Genomic DNA, 23699 nt, shown 5'->3' with positions numbered 1-23699 from the left:
CCGACTCGTGCTTTCTCTCTCTCAAATAAATAAATAAAATCTTAAAAAAAAAAGAAATTGACATTTTTCTTGTTGTTTAAAAGGATATATAGTATTAGGTGAGAGAACTCTCAAAGCAAACATAATTGGGGCAGGGTCATGGCCCTTCTCCCCCACCTGTCTTCAATAGTACTGGATCAGGAAGCATTTTATAGGCAATTATGTTTGGTTTTTGGTGCTGCCACTTTTGTTTTGTTGGGGGGGATGGGTAAAGAGTGAGGGAGAGAGAGAATCTGAGCCCTATGCAGGACTTGATCTCACAACCCTGAGTTCATGACCTGAGCAGAAATCAAGAGCCAGGCACTTAACCAACTGAGCCACCAGGCACCCTTGGCGCTCACTTTGTATAAAAGTTGCCACTATGTTCGACTGCAAATGTGGAATGATAAACCCTGTAAATGAGAATTGAAGCTCACAGTAAGGCATCAATTTCTGTGATGAATTTAGTAAAGATGATGGTTGTGAATTTGACTCACCAAATAATGTTGAGTTAGGAAGTTGAGGGATGTGGACAAATGGAGAAAAAAAATGGATAAGAGATCAATACAGTTCTTGCACAAATATAGAAGTGCCAATAATTTGAGCTGCATTTAATTTGGTATTTTTCTAAGCTTTTGGGTACTTAGTGAGGTTAGAGAAAGATCATCTTAGGAATCATCCAGAACAACATGAATAAACTTTGAAGAATTATGTCAGGTGAAATAAATGAGTCACAAAAAGACAAATACTGTATAATTCTACTTGAATGAGGAGCCCAGAGTAATCAAAGTCATAGGGACACGAAGTCTGTGTGGTTGCCGGAGGCTGTCGAGAAGGGCATATGGAGTTGTGTAATGGGTACAGACCTTCGGTTTGGGAAGATGGAAAAGTTTGGTGTTGGATGGTGATGATGGCTGTACAACAATGTGAGTATACTTGATGCTGCACAACTATACACTTCATGTTTTTAGAACTGTACACATTAAAATGATAAATTTTATGTCTATTTTACACAGTAAAAAAAGTCACCTGTAGAAAGAAGGCAAAAGAAGAGATTGATTAGGATGATAAAATTGAAATAAATGTGAAAAATGAAACCTATATATGTGTTACCAAATTTCCTTATCATAAAATCTGTGTTGGCCTTAAAATGTGTAGAAAAATCTCAGCAAAAGAGTGCCCCCATGTGGACCTCTATGAGGTGGCAAAATATATGATGAATAAGCCTGATGTCCCTCCTAAACTCTTTTTGAATTATACAGTCTAGCTCTTGCCCCTAACCCCACGCTTACATTCCTTGAGGGCAGAAGAACTCAAACCCTCCCCAAAGTTAATTCAAAATCAGAGACGAAAATAAGGATGTTGATAAATTTCGGAGAGATTCTCTCTCTCAATGTCTTTGTTGACAAATGAAAAATTTCTTGAAAGTTTTAAAGGTTGAAGCTCAATGGCTTTTATACTTATTACAACCTACGGTATTTAAATTCATATTGGGTTTCTGGAAGAAGCTTCTTTAGAAGAAAAAAGTATTTTGAATGTGGGGTTTTTTGGGGGGGTATATGTTTTTGAAGATTAACTTTATTTCATTCATTACTGCATTTGGTTCGGTTTCTCAGCAGGAATGACTTTGTTGTTGTTACTGACATCTAATTTCGTTGTTAATAAATAGGAAACTAGAGACAATAAATATCTCTTCCATCATCGCAAAGTGGTAAAATGTCCTTCCACAGTAGATATTTTTATTTAACACTTTATTTCAAGTTGGTTTTTGATGATGACATAATTATTTCTTTTTTTTTTTAACCTAGAGAATTTCATCAATCTCACTTGGTGGCCAAGGAACATGTTAAATAAGTTTCTCAAGGTCATTGAAAGAATGAGTGGGAAAGCAAGATTAAAATTCTGACGTACTGATTTCCTACACTAATCTTAGCTGATTGCCAATGCTACTGCTCTAAAAATGTATATTCTTAAGTGGAGGCAATTTTTTCATTGGGATTTTTCAAGGTGATTCTATGATTTTGTGGGGGAAAAATAACTTATAGGATTTGATTTAAAAAAATTATTTTGTGAACATAGGTTCCTAACAACAAATACCTTAAATTGAAGAAGACAATAGAATGATTAATTACACCTATTGGCAGCTTTCACTTGACCTTGTAAAGGTTAGAGTTTTCCAGAAATCTCATTAGAAACACTTTCTACCCTTGGGCTTCTGTTTTCCTAGGATCTAGAACCTGAACCAGTCTAGTATTAGTGACGTAACTGTAAGTAGTTTAGCAATTTGTAGTTATCCATCCTGAGATGGTTTGGAGACCATTTGTTTTGTTCATGGTGTCATTACAATCTCTCTTTAACAGTTGTATCATTTTCAATTGTAACTATGTGGGGATTTTTTAAAACTTCTTCTTTTGCAATGATTTTAGATTTACAGAAAATTCCAAAGGTAGACTAGAGACTCTCCACTTACCCTTCACCCAGTTTCCCCTTATGTTACCATCTTACACTAACATCTAACACTAACATCTTACACTTACATGTATTAGTATTTAGAAACTAATATTGATACAACTCTATTAACTAAACTCCAAAATGTATTCCATTTTCCTACTAATGTTTTTCTCTATCCCAGATTCGCATCCAGGAAATCACATTGCTTTTAGCCATCATGTCTCCTTAGTCTCCTCTGATCTGTGACAGTTTCCCAGACTTTCCCTGCTTCTCATGACCCTGACAGTTTTGAGGAATACGAATTTTGTAAGTTGTCCCCAAATTTGGCTTTGTCTGATGTTTTTCTTATGACAAGACTGGAGGTTTTGTAAAGAATACTAAAAAGACGGCAGTATCCTTCTCATCACATCGTACCAGAGGTGCATGATATCGCTGCTAATGGGACCTCAATCACTAGGTAAAATAGTGCTTGTCAAGTTTTCCACTGTGAAATTGCTGTTTTTCCATTTTTTTCTTGTCAATATTCCTTGGAAGGGGATCACTAAGTCCAGTCCATACTGAAGGTGGAGGAGGATTGGAGAATTAAGTCCCACCTTTGGGGGGGGGGGGTATCTGCACATGTTATTTGGAATTTTCTGTAAGGAAGATGTATCCCTTCTCCCCCATCTATTTGTTTATTCAGTGATTTCTTTATATCAGTATGAACCTGTGTATATTTTATACTTTGTGTTATAATCCAATACTACTTTATTTTGCTGCCCAAATCATTCCACCTTTGGCCACTGGCATCTCTTTTTTTGCTCCTGTGACCTTTTGACATGTCCCCATTCTTTTGTTTTCTTAAGCACTTCCTTATTTTTTGGTATTACAAGATGCTCCAGGTTCCTCTAATATTTATCCTGACCCAGCCCTAAAATCAACCATTTTTCCAAGAAGCTCCTATTGCTATTATTAGCAAATGGTATTTAGAAACCAAGATCTCCACCGTTGGTGTGCTTATTGCTACTGGTGTCACTGCTTCTCAGCCTTCTTAGCAGATAGAACTAGGAAACATGTATGTATATTAATGTATGTATATATGTGTACACATATATCTATAATTATTTTTGTATCTCTTCAGCTATTGATAGATACTGGATGGATGGATGGATGGATGGATGGATGGATAGGTAGGTAGACAGACAGTTCGATAGGAATTAATACTGAACTCTCTGACACCAATCCAGTACAAAAGGATTTATTCTAGCCTTCTGTGACTTTTTTTTTTAATTTTGAACTTTCCTTCCTCTTATTAACTGATTATTTTTTGTAACTTATAGTAACTTATGTTACTAAATAAAATTCCCTATTAAGCCATTGTCAGTGTCCTTTGGTGGCATAATCATGTTGCGGTATCATTCTCTGTAAATCAAGTAAAAGCTTTTTGACCCATGTAGCAGACACTGCTTATTGTCTACCTAATATTTATTCATCTCTTCTTTGTTCCTCAAATTTTAGAGGTAGCAGTGTATCCAGTTAAAACATTCTCCTCTCCAGACTGTCTTTAAGCCAGAGTGGCTCCCATGTAATTTAGATGTATGATATACAAAAGGAAGCTTCCTAGGTGGGGCATGCAGGAAAGCTATTGTTTTCCCAATAAAATACATCTTTGCTCTTCATTCTACTCTCCTCCTTCCATCTGAGACATGCACAGGACATCTGGAGGTGGAGCAGCCACCTTGTGGTCAAGAGGATAAAATCCATACAGTAAAGATGGCAGAGCTGGAAGATAGGAATTGGTCTGATGAGTTCTTTAAGCAACTGCACCAATGTTAGACTACCTCCAGAATTCTTGTTACATGGGGGAAGTGAGCTCATATTAGGTAAGCTACTGTAGTCTGTTATGTAAAGTTAAACACAGTCTTAATTGATACAACCCATTTGGAAGAATAGAACAGTAATTTTTTTTTTCTCTTTCAGTGGAATGGTCTGATATTGTGATTATATGTGCCATGAAATACCAGCCAGTGTTCATTTGTTATATCATATTTAGGTGTTGAAGTGCATATTCCAATTTCAAGGGTTAGTATACAAAGAGTTTAATGGCATTCTTATGATCAGTTCACAGTCAGCAACTTTCAGGATTAAACAAAGTTACATCTATACATAACATGTAAAGGAATAAGTTCTAGAAAAACAATTTTCAGATCACCATATCACAAAAGATTGATTTTTCAGGATATGATTTAGTATATTAAGATATAGCCCAAAGATTTTTGGGATGGGAGGAGGAGATACAGAGTAAGGATTGGGAGAATTCCGAGAGTGTCAAATGGGAGAATATGCAGTTTGAAAAAATATCAGAATCGTAATGATTTTTTTTAATTTAATTTTATTATATTATGTTAATCACCATACAGTACATCCCCAGATTCCGATGTAAAGTTTGATGCTTCATTAGTTGCGTATAACACCCAGTGCACCATGCAATACGTGCCCTCCTTACTACCCATCACCAGTCTATGAGAATGGGATAGACTCGTAATGACTTTTGACCAACATATTCAATTTTCTTTGAAAGTCAATACTGATGATGATCATAATAGTAGATGTGTTCCATGTTCCAGGCACAATGCTATTCACTATAGAAGTATTATAACATTTATTCGCCACAATAATACTTTGCTGTAGCTACTCTTAGTATCTGTATTTAAAAAATGAGGAAACTCAAATATGGAAGTATAAGCCTGCAAATATAATTAGTGCTTAGTATTCAAAAACAACTGAGTCTGATTCCAGGTTCTTTATCCCTACCCACCTCACTGAACTGTTTCCTTGCTAAATAACAGTAAAGGAAATTATAGGGTCCCTATTTTATCAAAAGGTGTTTTTTTTTTTAAAGTTAAGTAATACTATTATACTCTTGGTGAAAAATGGAAAGATGTTTTCTTACCTACTGATAGGAGTAAATCACATTGTTAAATCACATAAATTTCTAGATGAATATAACAACTTAAACTGCCATTTGATTTGCATGACTCTGTGACCTTAGTTCATTGCAGTGTCACTAAGAAATCTTTTCTCAAAACATTAAAAATGAGGTATTTTTGTTTCACATACATTATTTGCAAGAGGAATATGTATAGCCATGCTGCATTGCTCATAATTCACTTTTATATGAGCTATTTTGAATCAAGCTAAAAATGGCAGGCAGCGTCAACTGTCACTGATTAAGGAAATGTCAGGTATCTGTGAGCTTCACTGACATGCATCAAGTGTGACTGATGAAAGGCTTTAGAAAGATTTCTGTCATTTTTTTCTACACATAATAAATGTATATGATTGTATTCTTGGAAATGATTGCTTGTTTAATAAATTAGGAAGTAGAAATATCTACCAGAACAAGAAGAAATAACTTCCAACTTTTACCATATAGTCATTTTAGTAGACATAGTGCTTTTTTTTTGCTCTATTTAAAATAGTCACACTACCTATAAAAAATTAGCATGGACACCACCGACTACTATCGCATGAAAATAAAGATATTTGTGAACAGATTATGGCATCCCTAATATAGCTGCACAAAACTGAATAAATTGTCTCAAATAGCAATTCCCAAGTATCAACAGTCATAGCAACAAAACCTCATATCCGGAAGAGGCATCTATAATTCAACTCTAACGTCATTAGATCATTTCATAAATCCTTACTGATTAAGGAAATAAATGTATGATTTTTCAAAAAAAAGACTTTAGCAAATAATTAATTAATCAATTAATTAATTTAAAGAGACATCTAAAAATCAGTATCGTTGCAGTAGTAGCCTGTGATGAGGAACACTGCTTGACGTAGTACGTGTTTTATAGAAGCCCAGGTAACATGTGGAATCTCCAGTCTCCCTAATGTCTGAATCAAATTTCCTCCATCATCCCATCCCACGCCCATGTCAGTATAAAACTTTTCTCCAATTTTCTGGAAATTACCTAAGTCTAACATTCTCTTGGTCCTTCTGGCTTCTAACTTTTTGCCCTTTGAATTAGCTTGGCTGATGTATAACCTTTCCACCTGATAATACCGCTTCTGTTACAGGTCATGTTAACTCAGATACAAAACTCATTTATTATAGTGCCACAAAATAAGAAAATTAATAAGACATATATGTATGTGATATAATTTACTAAATTCAGGGGAATGAGAGGGGTAGGAGAGACATTACATCGAAGGGAGATCATCATCTTACATCTAATAATAGACACCCTAGTTATTAAAATTACGCCAGGCATCCTATCCACTGCTACCTCGCTGCAAAAAACAAAAAACAAAAAACCAGGCTCATACTATCCGTTTGGGTCTTTTCTCATCTTCTCAATTCTGTCTCATCTCTTCCCTGCCCCCCTTTCCTGAATTGTTACTGAGATGTCCAAATTGAGCAAAAAAGTAATTTATTTTTCTTCCCCTGAGTACCCTAAAAGAACAGAGCATGAGTAAAGCTGTGTTGTTTTATCAAGAAGTCAAATTCCAGGGAAGGAAGAAGGAGGTAAAAAGAAAAATGAAACAGGGAGGGAAGAAAGGAAAACATAAAGGGGTACATTACTGACCTGGCTGTAGTCTTACAAGGAACTACAACTGAGGTGTCACAGGACACGTGGCTATCTACAAATAGCCAGGGGGTGGCAGGGGCAAATATATCTGCAGGATCCTTTCCACTCCCTGTCTCTCCTTGATCAGTTTCCTTCTGATGGACCATTAACTTCTGGGCACTTGTGGTGTCAAACCCCAATATTCCTCATCAGATACATGTATAACAATATTACTGACTCTCATGAGACGGCTTTACTCCCTTCCTCAGAAGGAAATGGAGCCTGTACCCAGACATTCCGTCAAATTCTACCACCCAATCTTCAACTCGACCTGTATCCCTCGTATCAACCACAGGGTCTGGCAGAAAGTAGGTGCACAACAAATATTTTTAAAATAAATACACACCCACTTTTACCTCACCCATCATGTAAAATGAAGAAATGGAAGGGTCCACCTGTCTCTTTATGTCATCAACCTTCCCCTCCTTACTGATGGCCATTTAAATATGATACAGTGTCTCTCTGGGTTTTTTTTAAACTCCCTTCAGCTTTATACCCACCCTCCCACAGCTGTATAGTAATATAAATATCCTATAATTTATTTATCCATTCTACTTTGACCATTTGAACTGTTTCCAGTTCTTTGCTATTAGTGATTCTACAAATACACTTGTGCATATATATATACATACACACACACATATGTATGTACATACATATATATGATTTTCTTCAGAAGTGGAATTACTGGGTCATTGGGTATACAAAACCTCAACTATACTACATAATGCCAAATTGTGATCCAAAATGGTTCCACCCTTTACACTTCTGCCAGCCATGTGTAAGGGTTTCCATAGCTCTAAATCATCATGAATTGATACTCTCAGATTTTTTAGTTTTTGCAAATCAAATGGATGTGTAATCAAATGGCTGTAATTTTCATTATGTTGGTTACTAATGAAGTTGACCATCTTTTCTTGTTTATAGGGTATTCTTTCTTCAGTGAGGATCTTGCTCAAATATTTTGTTCATTTTTCTTTTGAGTTATCTTTTTAGTATTGGTTTGCAGTTCTTTATATATTCTAAATATTAACATGTTTTACTTAAATTTGCTGCAATATCTTCTATTTATGATTGGTTTTCACTTTCTATATGCTGTCCTTTGATATAGAAGTCTTATTTTTAATGTAATTGAATTAATCAATCTTGTCCTCTATAATTTGAGTATTTTGCTTCTTGTTTGAGAAATCTTTGCTTTGAGATCATAAAGATATTTTCATAGATTGTCCTATAAATGTATTATAGAATTATCCAATCCACCTATAATTTATTTTTGTGTATGTGGTATGCAGTTTTCAGGACCATCTCCAAAAATCCCTGCCTCTTATTCATACTCTTGTGTGTTGTCTCCCAACATTGAATAACGCTAACCTGCTTAATAAATAGGATACATGGAAATGATGGTATTTGGGGGCGCCTGGGTGGCTCAGTCGGTTAAGCGTCTTGCTTCAGCTCAGGTCATGATCCCAGGGTCCTGGGATCAAGCCTCATCTGGAGTTCCCTGCTCAGAGGGGAGTTTGCTTGTCCCTCTCCCTCTGCCCCTCCCCCTGCTCCCTCTCTCTCTCTCACAAATGAATAAATAAAATCTTAGGGAAAAAAAAGAAATGGTGGTATTTGACTTCTGGGCCTAGATCATAAAAGGCATCGCAGTTTCCATTTTGCTCTCTCTCTCGTATCACGAACTATGGGAGAAGCCAGCTGCTGTGTTGTGAGAACACTCAAACCGCCCTGTAAAGCAGTCCCTGTAGTTAGAAACTGAACCCTCCAGCCAAGAGCCCGTGAGGAACTGGTTGACAACAGCCATATGGATAAGCGTCTAGAAGCAGAGTCCCCTGTCTCAGTCATGCTTTCAGAAGACTGTCGCACCTGGTTAACATGTTGGCTATAACTTCATGAGAGACTCTGAGGCAGAATCACTAAGTAAGCTGCTACTGAATTTCTGACCCATATAAACTGTGTGAAATCAATATTTATTATTGTTGGAGCCCTATATTCGGGGCTACTTTGTTGCACAGTAACAGACAATTAATACATTATTTATGTAAGGTAGCACTTCATTTTCAATATTTTTCATTTGCATAGTCAGTTATTCCAACATAATTTATTTTGTTTGAAAGCCCTGCCTATCTATAGTTATCTGCAAGAGCAATTCTGTCATAAATAAAGTTTCCAATTATATGTGGATCTGATTCTGGACTCCTTATTCTATTTCATTGGTCAATTTGTTTATCCTTGAGTTAATTCTTCATTAATTACTATAAATAAATGGATGAACATCCACCATTTATTTTTGATGTGACAAGTGTGCCCACCTATAACCTATATATTTCAGATATCGTTCTACTTAGGTATTCAATATTCTCATAGGGATTTCCCCCCACAATAAGAAACACTGATGTTTCTGATTCTTACCTCAGTAGGCCACTGGTAGAGGAATATAGGATCTAAAGGAGGAACTTCAAAGTGGTGGAACATGGTATCTGATATCAGCTTTCTTTTCCTTTTCTTCTTTATAACGTTTAGTGTGTGTAACTGAGCTCTCTTGCTCAGTTATCACCTCAACTTATTGTATTTCATTGAGGGCTTCACAAACCTTTTTATGTGTAAGGATAATACGGTTATACCTTTTTCTAAAATTTATTTTATTGATGTTTTTTGTTGTTGCTTTCTCTTGTTTGCTATAAAGATTAGCCTCTTGTTCAATGGAAAATATGACCAAGGAAATTTTCAGAAATTATATTAGGGCCCCGTCAATATTCCTATCACCATTATTCCCACTGTGCATGGAATTTATAAATATTTCAAAATTCTCAACTCTAGACGTCTCTTCTCGCTGATACTTTTAAGTCTCTTAAGTACCACATCAATTTAACAACTTTTTTTGTTCTTTTTTCAAAATCTTAGGAGAAACTACATGTTGGAACTGAACCAACAATATGTGTTTCTCTCTGTGGATCAGCACAATTTCATAAGAACTAAAATGATTCAAGCAGATGTTCATCACAGAACTGCCAGCAAAAGCACCGAAAGTCACAAAGATAAATTCCAATCCAGTGTTTGGAAATCTCCCCACCATACTCAAGCATCTTTTGAAGTAGGTATTAGATTGTTTTTAAGTACTTTTAGAGAGCTTTTAAAATTTCATCTAAAAAACACTTGAAATCTTCAGTACTATTCCTGGAAATATATCTTAGATGGACTTGAATGGAGCAAGAGAGTAGATAATGGATCTTTATTTTGTCTTTTAGTGGCTCACTTATAGGGAAACGTATAGGGCTCTCCCTGCTCTAGCCATAGCTTATATATTTTTTAAAGGTTTTCTTTATTTATTTGAGAGAGAGAGAGACGAGCATGAGCTGAGGAAGCGGCAGGCAGAGGGAGAAGCAGACTCTCCGCTGAGCAGGGAGCCCAATACAGGACTTGATCCCAAGACCCCAAGATCATAACCTGAGCCGAAGTCAGATGCTTAACCGACTGAGCCACCCAGGTGCCCCTAGCCATAGTTTATATCTTACCACCTATCTTTAAATCTTCTTCCAATCATGTGCAAGTTAACAGCATCTCCTGAAGTATATGATGCGATTTCACACCTTTGTGACTTTGCTTACTTGTCCTCTTTCCCTAGAATGCTCTCCTCAACCCCCACTGCCAAAATCCACCAGGCAAATATATGTTTTCAGATTTAGCCCATCACCTGCTAGAAAACCTCCTGTGACTACCATTTATCTTCCACAGGCAAAGTAACTTACTATCCTTAGTACTTCCTCTTTCCACTCTAGACTTCCACATGGTTCTTATAACACTCCATTGGCTTGTTTGAAATTGTGGTTCTCACTCATCAATCATAAATTATTTGGAGGCAAATTGTATTGCCCACCCTTGGATTACTAGTACCTAGCGGTGCCTAACTCAAAGTATGACCTCAGTGAATTTATTATAAAGAAATGAATGAATGAATGATTGCCTGTGTCTGCATCAGGGATTAAATACTTGATTAGCAAAGGCTTTAAATTTTATCCTCCTATATTTTGAGATTTAGAATTGTGTTAAATGAATTCAGTTACACGTATTAGACATTACTTTGTCCTTTTCGTTTGTCTCTAGCATATATCAGGTAAATAATCTCTATAAAGTTTAAGGAAACATATTGTAATATATTGTAACATAGAAAAGTCATATCTAAAACATCATAGTACAGACACTTTGTTTCCAGTGTTTGAAATAGTGCTGGAGCAAAGCATCCCTCTTGAAAAGAAGGAATACTTAAATAATGACACTATTATAATGTACTATTTATATGCTTAGAACTATACTGTGTTCTTTAAATACTTTACCTCCTTTTATTTAATATTCACAACAAGACTATAAGATTTGTTGGTATTTTCTTCATGTGCAGATAAGGAAATTGAGTCCCAGAGAGATTAAATAAATTTCCCAAAGTCACAAGAAGTGACTTTGACTCTGGTCTTTTGTTTTTTCCTTTTCCTTTTTCTTTTTTTACTATGGTAAGTACACTTAACACAAGATTTACCCTTTTAACAAAATTTAAAGTGTATAGTATAGTATGGTTAACTATAGGCACAAAGTTTTAGAGTAGATCTATAGAACTTAATCATCTTTCATACATGGAACTTTATACCGGTTGAATAGCAACTCCCCATTTCCCCCTGCACCTAGACTCCAGAAATACCAATCTATTCTTCATTTTGACTATTTTAGATACTTCGTATTTGTCCTACTGAAAGCCTATGCTTTAATTTACTCTTTGAAAAATAACAACAATAAACTATAGCATGTTAACATAAATAACATATTTATGAACAATAGCTATATTTTTAAAAAAATAATTCAAAAGAATGGCATAATTTTACTTATCACCACAATCTCATTAAAATGTTTGAACTGTTGGGAAGCATCAAGTTCATGCTGATAGACACCCATTTTCCAAAATCTAGTGCTTACTTCAAAATCAAAGTTAATCATTGCCAGTAAATATTTCAGTTGTTCTCCCTAAAGTAAAAAACTCACTTTGTTCATTTTCAAGAAAATATCTGCCAAGTCTGAATAGGTATAGTTTGTCTATCAGTGTTCTTTAAATGATGTTTTGTTTGAAAAAAAAAAAAAGGTGGCAAGTTTAATTTGCAACTTGCACAAACGCTTTTCTTCAAGACAACCATCATACCTTCAGAAGACTTTTATGTGTACTTTCTATTTCATAATACAGAATTATTAACAAGAATGTTCTCTAGAGGGTCTCCTGGGTGGCTCAGTCTGTTAAGCATCTTCCTTAAGTTGAGGTCATGATACTGGGGTCCTGGGATCAAGCCCCGATTGGGCTCCCTGCTCAGCAGGAAGCCTGCTTCTCCCTCTCCTCCCTTCTAATGCTCTCTCTGTCTCACTATTTCTCTATCTCTGTCAAATAAATAAATAAAATCTTGAAAAAAATGAACATTCTCTATATTTGAGATTTAAGAACAAGAATGTCTACTATTTCATCAAGGATATACTGAAGTGAAGCAGGCTATTTATTTATTTATTTATTTATTTATTTATTTTCGATGCGAGTTCGTGGTTGTGGAGCATACAATGGCTCCTCGTAGAGTCTGGTGCCACTGTCTTGATTCATGCAGAGATGCCAGCATGTTCCTTATTATTTGCTTCTGCACCATCAGTGCATAGTCAACACAGTGAAAAAGACAACAACTTACTTATTGTGAAAATAATTTTGACTTCAGGGACCCCTGAAAGGTTCTTGGTATTCCCCTGGGGTTCCTTAGACCGTGCATTGAGATCTACTCAAGACTATTGTGACAGTCTTCTACCCACCCTTCTATAATTTGTTCTCCCTTTAACACTCTAAATCAGATCTCGTTACCCTTCTGTACACAACCTTGCATGTGGAATGTCCTCCTCTTTCTTTCTCATTTCCTATCACTTTCTCAGTTGCTCACCTTCCTCAAATCCACCGGCCTTCTTGTTCTTGAAAGCTTTAAGTGTGCTCTTCCTCTGTAGGTCTTTACACTCTATTCTTTCTGCACAGGACATTCCTTTTTCTTAGGCATTTTCATCACTCATTTTCTCTCTTCATTTAGGTTTCTGCTTAAATATCACCTTACAGAAAGGCCTCCCCCGACCACAATCTATAACTAACTGCCCCTCTGTCATCCTTTAAACCCTTAGTCTGCTTTACATTCCTTTTTGCTACTTATTTGTTGATCTTCTGACACACACACACACACACACTCAAATATCAGCTACCTGAAACCAGGATTTAATTCTGCTCACTGTTTTGTTTTGTCTGTTTGTTTTTCACTGCAAACAATGAAAAATGTTTGGATGAATCAATAAACTGCATTCTAATAGATGCACCAAGGTGAGTTCTTAAGGCAAGAATATATTTGCCTCACAGACTTGTAATTTAACATAGTGTTTCCTAAATAAAAGCTCACAGATAGAGTGCATCAAATTAACTCAGTATATTTGTTAAAGCTCGGAGTCCATCCTCCACCCCCAAAGATTCGGATTCATGTGGTCTAGGATAAAAAGAGAGACAATCTATATTTTAAAATCCCCCAGTTATTTCTGAAGAACGGTCAGGTTTGGGAACCCCTTTCCTAAACCCACATGCTAGTGTCTGATATAAGGCATTAGTAGGTGAAAGATTTATATGAAAGGCAGATAGGAAACCTGCTAAATCATCTTTCAGATCATTCAAATTTCTAAGGATCATGATTATCAAGACAGCCATAAAAACACATAACTGTATATAAAGCCACATAAAATAGAATGAAATAAATTTTCTATATTTACTTAAGTACAATATCAATATACAAAAAACAACTGTATTTCTATGCATTAGCAATGTTCTATCTGAAAATGAAATTAAGAAGGCAATTCCATTTACCAATCATCAAAAGGAATAAAATCCTGAGGAATAAATTTAATAAAAGGAAGACTTGCATATACTGAAAAATATGAAAAATAAATAAATGGAAGGACATCCCATGCTCATAGTTGGGAAGACTTGATACTGTTAAGATGGCAGGGTCCTCAAGCTGACATACAGGATCAATCCAATTCTTCTTCAAAAACCCCATCTGGCTTTTCTGCAGAAATTGACAAGCTAATCCTAAAATTCATATAGAAATTTAAGAGACTCAGAAAAGCCAAAATAATTCTGAAAAAGAAGAACTATATTTTGAAAGAATAGTCTTTTCCGCAATGATACTAGGATAGCTGGATATCCATCCACAAAAGGATGAAGTTGGATGTCTTTCTTACCATATACACACAAAACAATTCAAAGTGGATGGTAGCCTACATTTATGAGCTAAAATTATAAAACTCTTAGAAAAAAATATAGGAGTAAATCTTCATGGCCTTGGGTTAGTCAAAGTCTTCTTAGATAGGACACCACAGCACAAATGACAGAAGAAAGGCTTGACACATCAAGTTGGAATTCATCACAAGTAAATGTTTTTTGCTTTAAAGAATACCATCAAAACAGTGAAAAAACAACCCACAGAATGGGGGGAAATATTTGCAAATCATATACTGATAAAGAACTAGTCCTTCTAAATATGAACAACTATTACAATTCAATAACATAAATAATCCAATTTAAAACTTAACAAATGATATAGACATTTCTCCAAAGAAAATAGGCAAATGACCAGTAAACGTTAAAAATTGCTCAAAATCATTAGCCATCAAAGGTATGCAAACCAAGATCATACTGAGATATCACCTCCAACTAACGAGGATGGCTAAAATAAAATGACAATAACAAGTGTCAGCAAAAATGCAGGGGAATTAGAACACTCTCACATTGCTGGTAGGAATTTAAAATGGTGAAGCCACTTTGGAAAACAATCTGGCAATTCCACAAAAGGCTAAACGTAAAATTATCAGCAATTTCACTTCTAGGAAAATGACCCCCCCAATGAAAACATATGTCCATGCAAAAACTATGTACATTAATATTCACAGCAGCATTATTCATAACACCCAAAGAGTAAAAACAACCCAAATGTCCGTCATCAGATTAATGGATAAACAAAATGTGATATATCCACAAATGGGATATTACTTGGCAATAAAAAAGATGAAGTAGTGATACATGCTACAACATAGATGAACCTTGAAAACATGCTAAGTGAAAGAAGCCAATCAGACCACGTGTTACATGATCTCATGTGTGTGCAATATCCAGGATAGGGCTATAAAAGATGAAAGTAAATCAATGGTCGTCTACGGTAAGTGGGGGCTTGTGGGAAATCGAGAGCAACTGCTGATGAGTCTGTAGTTATGTAATTTCTTTTGGGTCTGTTATGGCAACCTAAATGGGCTAAGAAAAACCTCATAGCTGAAATATTTGGTTTCTAAATCCTAAGTGTGTCAAATGTGTATTCTTGCCAACCATGTTACCTTCCAAGATAACAAGGAGAGGAAGCTTCCAAGGAGAGGGATCAGCCTTTTGGTGAACGCCTGTGTTTCCTTTCATATTTTCCTTGATTAATTTATGAAAAATTATATTCTTTTTAAGTTACAGCCCTCATTGGCTATGGGGTTTGGGGGGGCATAATTTTAAAAATGTATTTTCTTGAAGTACACCAACAGAGGGTAATAGAGGTGGATAGGGACACTCATTCTTATCTGACCTGTCTCGGATGCGCTTACATACTATTTAACACTCAAATGCCCTTTGCAATATCAAAGTTTCTAATTCACTATTCATATTTTATTTTCACAATAAATTGTCCAACCTAAATAATATCAAATTATGTAGCAAATGACTTTTGTATTGTGGTAAAATATACATAACATAAGTTTGCCATTTTAACCATTTTTTTAAAGATTTTATTTATTTATTTGACAGAGAGAGAGAAAGCCAGTGAAAGAGGGAACACAAGCAGGGGGAGTGGGAGAGGAAGAAGCAGGCTCTAACAGAGGAGCCTGATGTGGGACTCGATCCCAGGACTCTGGGATCATGCCCTGAGCCAAAGGCAGACGCTTAACAACTGCACCACCCAGGCGCCCCCATTTTAACTATTTTTAAATATACAGTTCAATGTCATGAAGTACATTCACATCACTGTGCAATCATCATAGCAAATGACTTTTATATAAATAATTCAATGGAAAATTCAAACATATAATAAAATCTACAAAGTACCTTTTATTATTAAAGTAAAATCATACTTCTAATAAAGGACACTATCACAAGGCTTCAGGTGAACTAGTAATCCTATTAATAAATTCACATTGTTATTTACGGAACTGTATTTAAAATATATTTATACTTGTGATTTCCTCTTACAACCCAAAGATTTTCATCCAGATTTCGTATTGAAAATAAATTCATTGATGCATCATGAGACAGACTGCATATTAAGTATATTAAATGTCAGGCTTGTGAGTCTGGTTTCATTTGGAAAACAAACTCTTCCATAAGGCATGGACAGATGTTGATAAGATACTAGCAGCTGTGGCAGAGAATACATTTTCATTAAGAATGACAGTGTTTTCTTTTTAATGGGTAAGATTATTAATAGCTCTTTTGAAGTATTAGACAGAATTTGTTACAAGATATTTTAAGATAACCAATAACCCATCCACTATGTTCTTATTGTGCTGCCAGCTGCTGCTGTTTCTTCTCTCTTGACAAGACATCAAACTCCAACACCATGTCTACCTGACCGTAGCAGACAGGTCAAACATTAGCCACTTGACTAAGAGAATTATCCAATTAAGCCTGGATTTCTTCAGTTTGTCCTCTCCTTTCACATCCTTCCTTCTTTAAGCCTGGTCTTCTGTCCATCCTTAGGGACTTGCTATCAATCATTTTCTCTTCAGTGGCTTTATCTTCAAATTTTGTAGGTTCTCTCCGCTCAGCATTTTCATGCTTTGAAAATAAGAAAATCAAAAATCAAAATCCCTTTTCGTACCTCTCCTATGTCCACCCTGCTAATATTTAAGATCTCTACTGCACTTCATAGCCCGACTTCTTTAAGGAGGACTGACATCCCATCTTCACTTTCTCACCATGATTCCCTCTCTCATCTACTAGAATGTGGCTTCTACTGCAATTGCTCACGCTGAGGCAATGAAGGCCAACGGCTACTTCCTGTTTTCTTACCTGACCTCTCTCTGCTTGTGGTGGTTTTATGGATTCTTACTCTTGAAACTTTCCTGCAGTGCTCTATGTGAAACTATGCTCTCTCAGTTCTCGACATTTCTCACTCCTTTGCACTTTCACTCATGAACTTTTCTTTCTCTGTTATCTTCTCAAGTGCTGATGTTTTCCGTGGATCCAGCTCCTTACCAAACATCTATAATTGGACAACACATCTATAATTGGACAACACATCTCAAACTCAATTACGAAATTCAATTCTGTGTTTTCTCCCCAACCTTCCGCTCTTAGATGTTTCCTTATCTCAGTGAAAGGCACCACCATTCACCCAGTTGTTCAAGCCTGAGCACCACCCTTGAGTTCTTTTCCCTCCCCTCCTACATAACATCAGCTATCGGTCCCGTCAAGGTCTCCCCTTACCCCATTTATGGCTGTTATGCTGTACCTCATGTTCAGAACTGGTTTACTACAATAGCTTCCAACCAGTTGCCTTGTCACTTTGAATCTCCATCCTGCTCCAGAGTCATCTTCCTAGTTTTAAAACCTGATCATGTCACACCTTTACTTAAAAATACTCAAAATGAAGTTTAAGCCTGCCTCAAGATTCTCATACTGTTTCCCACTTTCCACTATATCCTCCACTCCCATCACTCCCAATAATCACCCTTCACTCCAGCCACATGGAATTTATTAGATTTCCTCCAACATCTAATGCAGCTTTTCTTTTCTTAGAATACCCTTTTCACTTTTCCCTTATCCATTAAAAACAAGCTAGACTACCACTATCCCCATGAAGTGTTCTTTGTTCTGACCCCTCCCCCACCTTCCTGGGCATAACCCCAGGCCAACTTTGATACCCCCCATTTGTTCACCTAAAGCTGCCTCTACCTACTTCTTCCTAACTCAGCTTATATCAGAGTAAATTATAATCCTGGATTTGCTTTTATTTCTTCTACTAAACTGTCAACTCTTGAGGAAAAGGACTATGCTTCACTTTCCTGTATGGTCCTAGAACTAAGTATAGTATTTGGGTATAGCAGTGAGAAAGACAAATTTGTTTAGTTAATAAATACAGAAAAGGGGCGCATGGGTGGCGCAGCGGTTAAGCGTCTGCCTTCGGCTCAGGGCGTGATCCCGGCATTATGGGATCAAGCCCCACATCAGGCTCCTCCGCTATGAGCCTGCTTCTTCCTCTCCCACTCCCCCTGCTTGTGTTCCCTCTCTCGCTGGCTGTCTCTATCTCTGTCGAATAAATAAATAAAATCTTTAAAAAAAATACAGAAATGAACTGAATCAACTAAATTAGTTTTGCCTTAAATATATGGACAAAAATATTATAACATAAGAACCCTGAATTATTGTCCTGCTACTTGAAATGCTCCTTAATAAATTGAACCTACCAAATGCTTGGGTTTGGGTTTGGTTAATTCTTAGGCAAGAAGGCTTAGTGTAGTACGGAAGTCATTTTGTTATATTTTAGACAGTTTCATTTTCTTCATTTTTGCAATGTGTCATGTATGTATACTCTGATGGAAAAAACATTTGAGCTTGACTTAACATTCAGTTGGTAAATATTTGTATGGACATGAGTATTAAAAATCTCTGGCCACCAGAATATCCTGATTCAAATAATGAAGCAAAGGGACAAGAGATTTCCCAGAAAAGTTGATCACACTGTTAAATGACAGGGGGTTCATGTCAGCAGCTCTCAGGAAAGAACCAAACACGATGATTTGTTTATCTGTTTGCTTATTTTTTCTTTGCCTCCAGTGCCTGACAGTGCCGAGTAAAGAGTAAGAGCTGATCATTTTACTTTATGTTTACATAGCAATTTACATTTTAAAGGACTCATTTGTTGATATGTCACTTTTATTTAATCCTCCTGAAATTTCAATGGTTCTAATAAACAAAACTGTGGGTTCATTTTGCTATACCTAAAAATTAAAATCCTATTTTGTCCGAATGTTTTTTAAGAATATTTTGATTATGGGGGCGCCTGGGTAGCGCAGTCGTTAAGGGTCTGCCTTTGGCTCAGGGCGTGATCCCGGCGTTCCGGGATCGAGTCCCACATCAGGCTCCTGCGCTGGGAGCCTGCTTCTTCCTCTCCCACTCCCCTGCTGTGTACCCTCTCTCGCTGGCTGTCTCTCTGTCACATAAATAAAATCTTAAAAAAAAAAAAAAAAAGAATATTTTGATTATGTTTCAGGGTTTTTTTTTTAATTTTAGTAAATTTGTTTTATAATGCCTTTAAATGAGCTTTAAATTATTTGTTTTCTATTTAAAGATCTAGGCATCATTCAGGGAAATGTGTAGTTCCAGTCTTAAGTATTCCAATGACCTTCAGCTGCAGATTACTTCTATGGCTATAATCTGAAGACTGTTGCTCTTTGTTTATCCCAGGGTGTGTTTTTCCCAGTTACTAAGGTAAAAGGTCAAGTTACCGCTTTGTTTTGAAGTTGCTCCTTAGTCTTGCAATGCTGTTGTAAATGTAATATATAAAAATATATTTATGTATATCAATAGAATTTTTTTTCTTTAATGGAAGGAAAACAGTAATTGTTATTTCCAGGCTTTAGAAATAACTTTCTCCTCTGTCTGACCCTTGATCCTAAACTTTCGAAACCTACTGAACTTATTCTTACATGCTGTCTACTCTCAACGTCTTCGTATTCCCAGAAAGACTAAACCAAGAATGCATTTATATTAGAATTTATGTTCATATTGTAGCTTCAGCCAGTCACGTATAGAGACTGTGTGATTTGGCATAAATAGTTAAACAGTCAGTCAACAACTAGTTTTTGACTCCTTCTATGGGCCGGGTATGGTTATAAGCCCTGGTGTACAGTAGTGAAAAAACAGTACTATCATTGATATGTTACGATCATAGAGAATGACCATAGTGTTTTACATGAGGTATCTTGGTGCCCATTATTCTATTCCGAGTGACACTTGATGTTTTATACCTATTTTTCCTACCTTAGTGTTCTTTTCGCCCTTAATTCTTTCTACATTATTTTAAAATTCTTGATTTGTATGTACATTTGTATGACACCTCAAATCATTATGCAATGAGATATGATATAAATAACTAAGTACAACTCAATGCAGAAGTACATTTTCAGGACAGATACAAGAAGTCACTTTTTCCTCCAAGTGAACAGGAAATCAGCTTTCCTTTGCCTCAGCTCTTTAGAGAATGCAAAGCACTCAAGTCAGGAAATCAGAAATTCAGCACCAAGGAAGCAGAGATGGAAAGCATTCCCAGAGTAATCAGTAACACATTTTGCAGAACAAACTTTTTAGCAATGGTGCTTACATTTTTTAAAAAGGGTTGGTATTTAAAGAGAACCTTGAAGAAACAGTCAGCCAAACCTAAAATGTGGAAAATTCTACAGGACAAATGATCCCATTTCTTCAGTAAGTAAATAGAAAGAAAGAAAAAAGCGAGAGAAGGAGGAAGGAAGGAAGGAAAGAAGGAAAGGAGGGAGGGAGGAAGGAAGGGAGGGAGGGAGGAAGGAAGGGAGGAAGGAAGGAGGGAAGGGAAGAATTGTTTCAGATTAAGAGAGTGTAAGATATATATTGACCAAATATAATGTATAACATTGTTACAATCCTGTCTCCAATAAACTAACTGTAAAAACACACTCATGAGACAATTAAGGAAAACTAAACATATATTAGGCATTAAATAATACTAAGAAAATATTATTAATTGTAAGAATGTGGTAATGAGATTATTAGTTCTATTTTTCAAAAGCCTTATATATAAGATACATGTTAATATGTTTATAGGTGAAATGATATGTCAGATATCTGCTCTAAAATAATCCAGATTTATTTATTTGTGAAATAAATAAGTTTGTTTAAAAGTAAGTGAGAAAAATAAAGCATACCTTGAATGACAGTAAGTTTCTAATACCGTTTCAATGGATACAAATTATATTCTTATCTCAGTCCGGATTTTTTCCAAAAGTAGCAACTGAGAAAAAAAGCATATCTGAGAGTAATTTATTCAGGAATGTGATCCCAGAGAACAGCAATTGAGAGTCAGAGAGAGTAAAAATGGGGAAGAAGAGAAAGCCAATGGAGGAATGTTCACTGAGTTGCCTACAACTCTTGGATGACAGGGAGCTCAATTCTGCAAAGAACATCTGAAATCCTCATGAAATGCATCTAGAACCATCCACTAGGGAAAGAAAAGAGAAAGCATTTATCAATCATCTCCCTTCTCAGTTGGTCAAGGGCTAGGCCACAGGGCATTAACACCTCTGAACTTCTTAGTTCCAGGAGCATGAATGCTGAGAGAGTTCTGTCGTATCTAATGACCAGGCATAATAGAAACCCTCCAGCCAGAAGGAAGAGGTGCTCAGTGTTGGCCTGAGGCAATGTACTCACAGATTGCACCAGAATGCATCTGGTTGGAGACTTCATGGGAACTAGTCTGTACAGCTAAATTCAGAATAAGAGGATTAGAAGAGGCATACCAGAGCCCATTCTCTGTGCCTACCACTCATGTCTCCTTTTCCCTTCCATTAAGTCCAGTCAGTTACAGAATCCCCTTTAATATGGTGGAGAGCTGGAATCTGTAAAGATCAAATGTAAGAAAGTTAGTGAAACAAACTGCAGTCCCCCCGCCAATGCTGCCTCTGATTCCAAGGCCATGATAGATATGATTTATCTCCTCTCTCCACGGCCAATTTTAGAATTCTCTTACCCTAGGCCTGCACCTTGGCTGGCCTGTGTTGTTTGCCTGCTGTGCTGACCCAGACTTTGATGTCCAAAGAGTCTATGCCCTTGATTTCCTTGTGCTTGTCAGGCTGTGGTCATTGTGATTTTCTGTCCACAGTTGTCACCAGGCATGATGGCACCAAGAGACACCTAGAGAGCATTCCCTAGACACTCGTATCTCCCCGCCTTCGTTTTGTAGCAGGAAACCTAGTTAGTGATAAAAGTCAGAAGTAATTACCACCACCAGTACAAAGTGCCTTTCTTTGCCTATTGTTAGATTTCAGGACTCTACATGCTCAAACATAACAATATACAGATTACCAATAAGATACTTAAAATATAACATTAAATACGGTAACAGAATACTGATCAAAGTCACAAATAGTCTAATTACCATGAGCAGGTGATATGTTCTACTGTTGTAAACTTGACCCCAAATCATCAATCACCTTAAAATACAAAAAACAAAACAGAAACAGATGGGTGAACATGTCTCAAAATACAAGACTAGGTTATATGAAATTTTCTTCCCATGAACCATTTCAGAAAACTCTAATTCCTGGGGCGCCTGGGTGGCACAGCGGTTAAGCGTCTGCCTTCGGCTCAGGGCGTGATCCCGGCGTTGTGGGATCGAGCCCCACATCAGGCTCTTCCTCTATGAGCCTGCTTCTTCCTCTCCCACTCCCCCTGCTTGTGTTCCCTCTCTCGCTGGCTGTCTCTATCTCTGTCAAGTAAATAAATAAAATCTTTAAAATAAAAAAAAAAAAGAAAAATAAAAAAAAAGAAAACCCTAATTCCTGTCTTTCTTTTTTTCTTTCTCTTTAAAATAGTTCATACTTTCTCTCATTCAATAAGAATTTGAAGTGGATGCATCGGATTAATAATTTTTAGCAAGTGTGCACAGAAGTCTGAGAGATTTTATTTAACAGAAAAGTAGTTTTATCTACCTCATTGGCTATGCCTATTCTAGATGTATTTGCTTATTCAATAATAACACAAATTCCTTCATTTATCTTGTGCTTCTGTTGTGATAGGTTCTTATATGAATTGGCCACAATCCCCACAATAATGCTGCAAGGTAGGAAACGGAGGGGTTATAGGAAGTAATTTATCCAAAATCAAACACCTAAGCCAGAATTCCAATTCAAAATCTGTTGCTTTAGGTCTTTTACTAATCTGGAATAGTAAAGGGAATCATTCAATTTACAGCTGTAAATATTGTGGGAAAACTGTTTAGATTTGGAGTCTTTGGATTATCATTTTGTGATTCCAAATTAAGAACAGAGGTGTAAAGAGGAACACGGAGATAATTCACAGCTTGTTGCTTTCAAACAGCTGGCTGTTGTGTTATTCCATCATAGGCAAAAGCAGAAGTCCATATATAGTTGTTGTGGGTTGAAAATCGAGGTGCCCTTGTCTACCACAATCCAGGAGCTGTTATTTGACTTAAATCCAAACAGTCACATTTTCTCTCCTGAGATTTTGATATGTGAGTGAAGTGACACAACATGGAAAAACAGATGGAGTATACTCATTCCTGGGCAACATTCTTACAACACAGTCAAGCAACTCAGGCAGTTCAGCCTTTGCATTACGTCATTTCCCTGGGCAGCTCTTTAGTCTTCCTCTAGATTTTGTAAGGCTATCATGATCTCCTTCCAATAATCTTTTCTTCTTCTTCCATTATAGAGTCCGTTCCTGTTTGCTAGCAATCAAAGAACCCTAAATTATATACAATTACAACCAAG

At 36.4% G+C, this 23699-nt stretch overlaps 1 long non-coding RNA gene across 3 annotated transcripts in view; it reads left to right on the top strand.

The window, feature by feature from the left end:
- LOC117796809 overlaps positions 1-23699 on the top strand; it is a 92218-nt gene that overhangs the window by 58482 nt on the left and 10037 nt on the right. For all 3 annotated transcript variants that reach the window (XR_004621483.1, XR_004621482.1, XR_004621481.1), the window contains exons 3-4: positions 9993-10182; positions 19508-19647. This is a non-coding gene — a long non-coding RNA (uncharacterized LOC117796809). The remainder of the gene's footprint in view (positions 1-9992; positions 10183-19507; positions 19648-23699) is intronic.

This window comes from Ailuropoda melanoleuca, chromosome 16, assembly GCF_002007445.2.
Source record: "Ailuropoda melanoleuca isolate Jingjing chromosome 16, ASM200744v2, whole genome shotgun sequence".
Lineage (NCBI taxonomy): Eukaryota > Metazoa > Chordata > Mammalia > Carnivora > Ursidae > Ailuropoda > Ailuropoda melanoleuca.
This window is presented reverse-complemented; position numbering and strand designations above follow the sequence as displayed.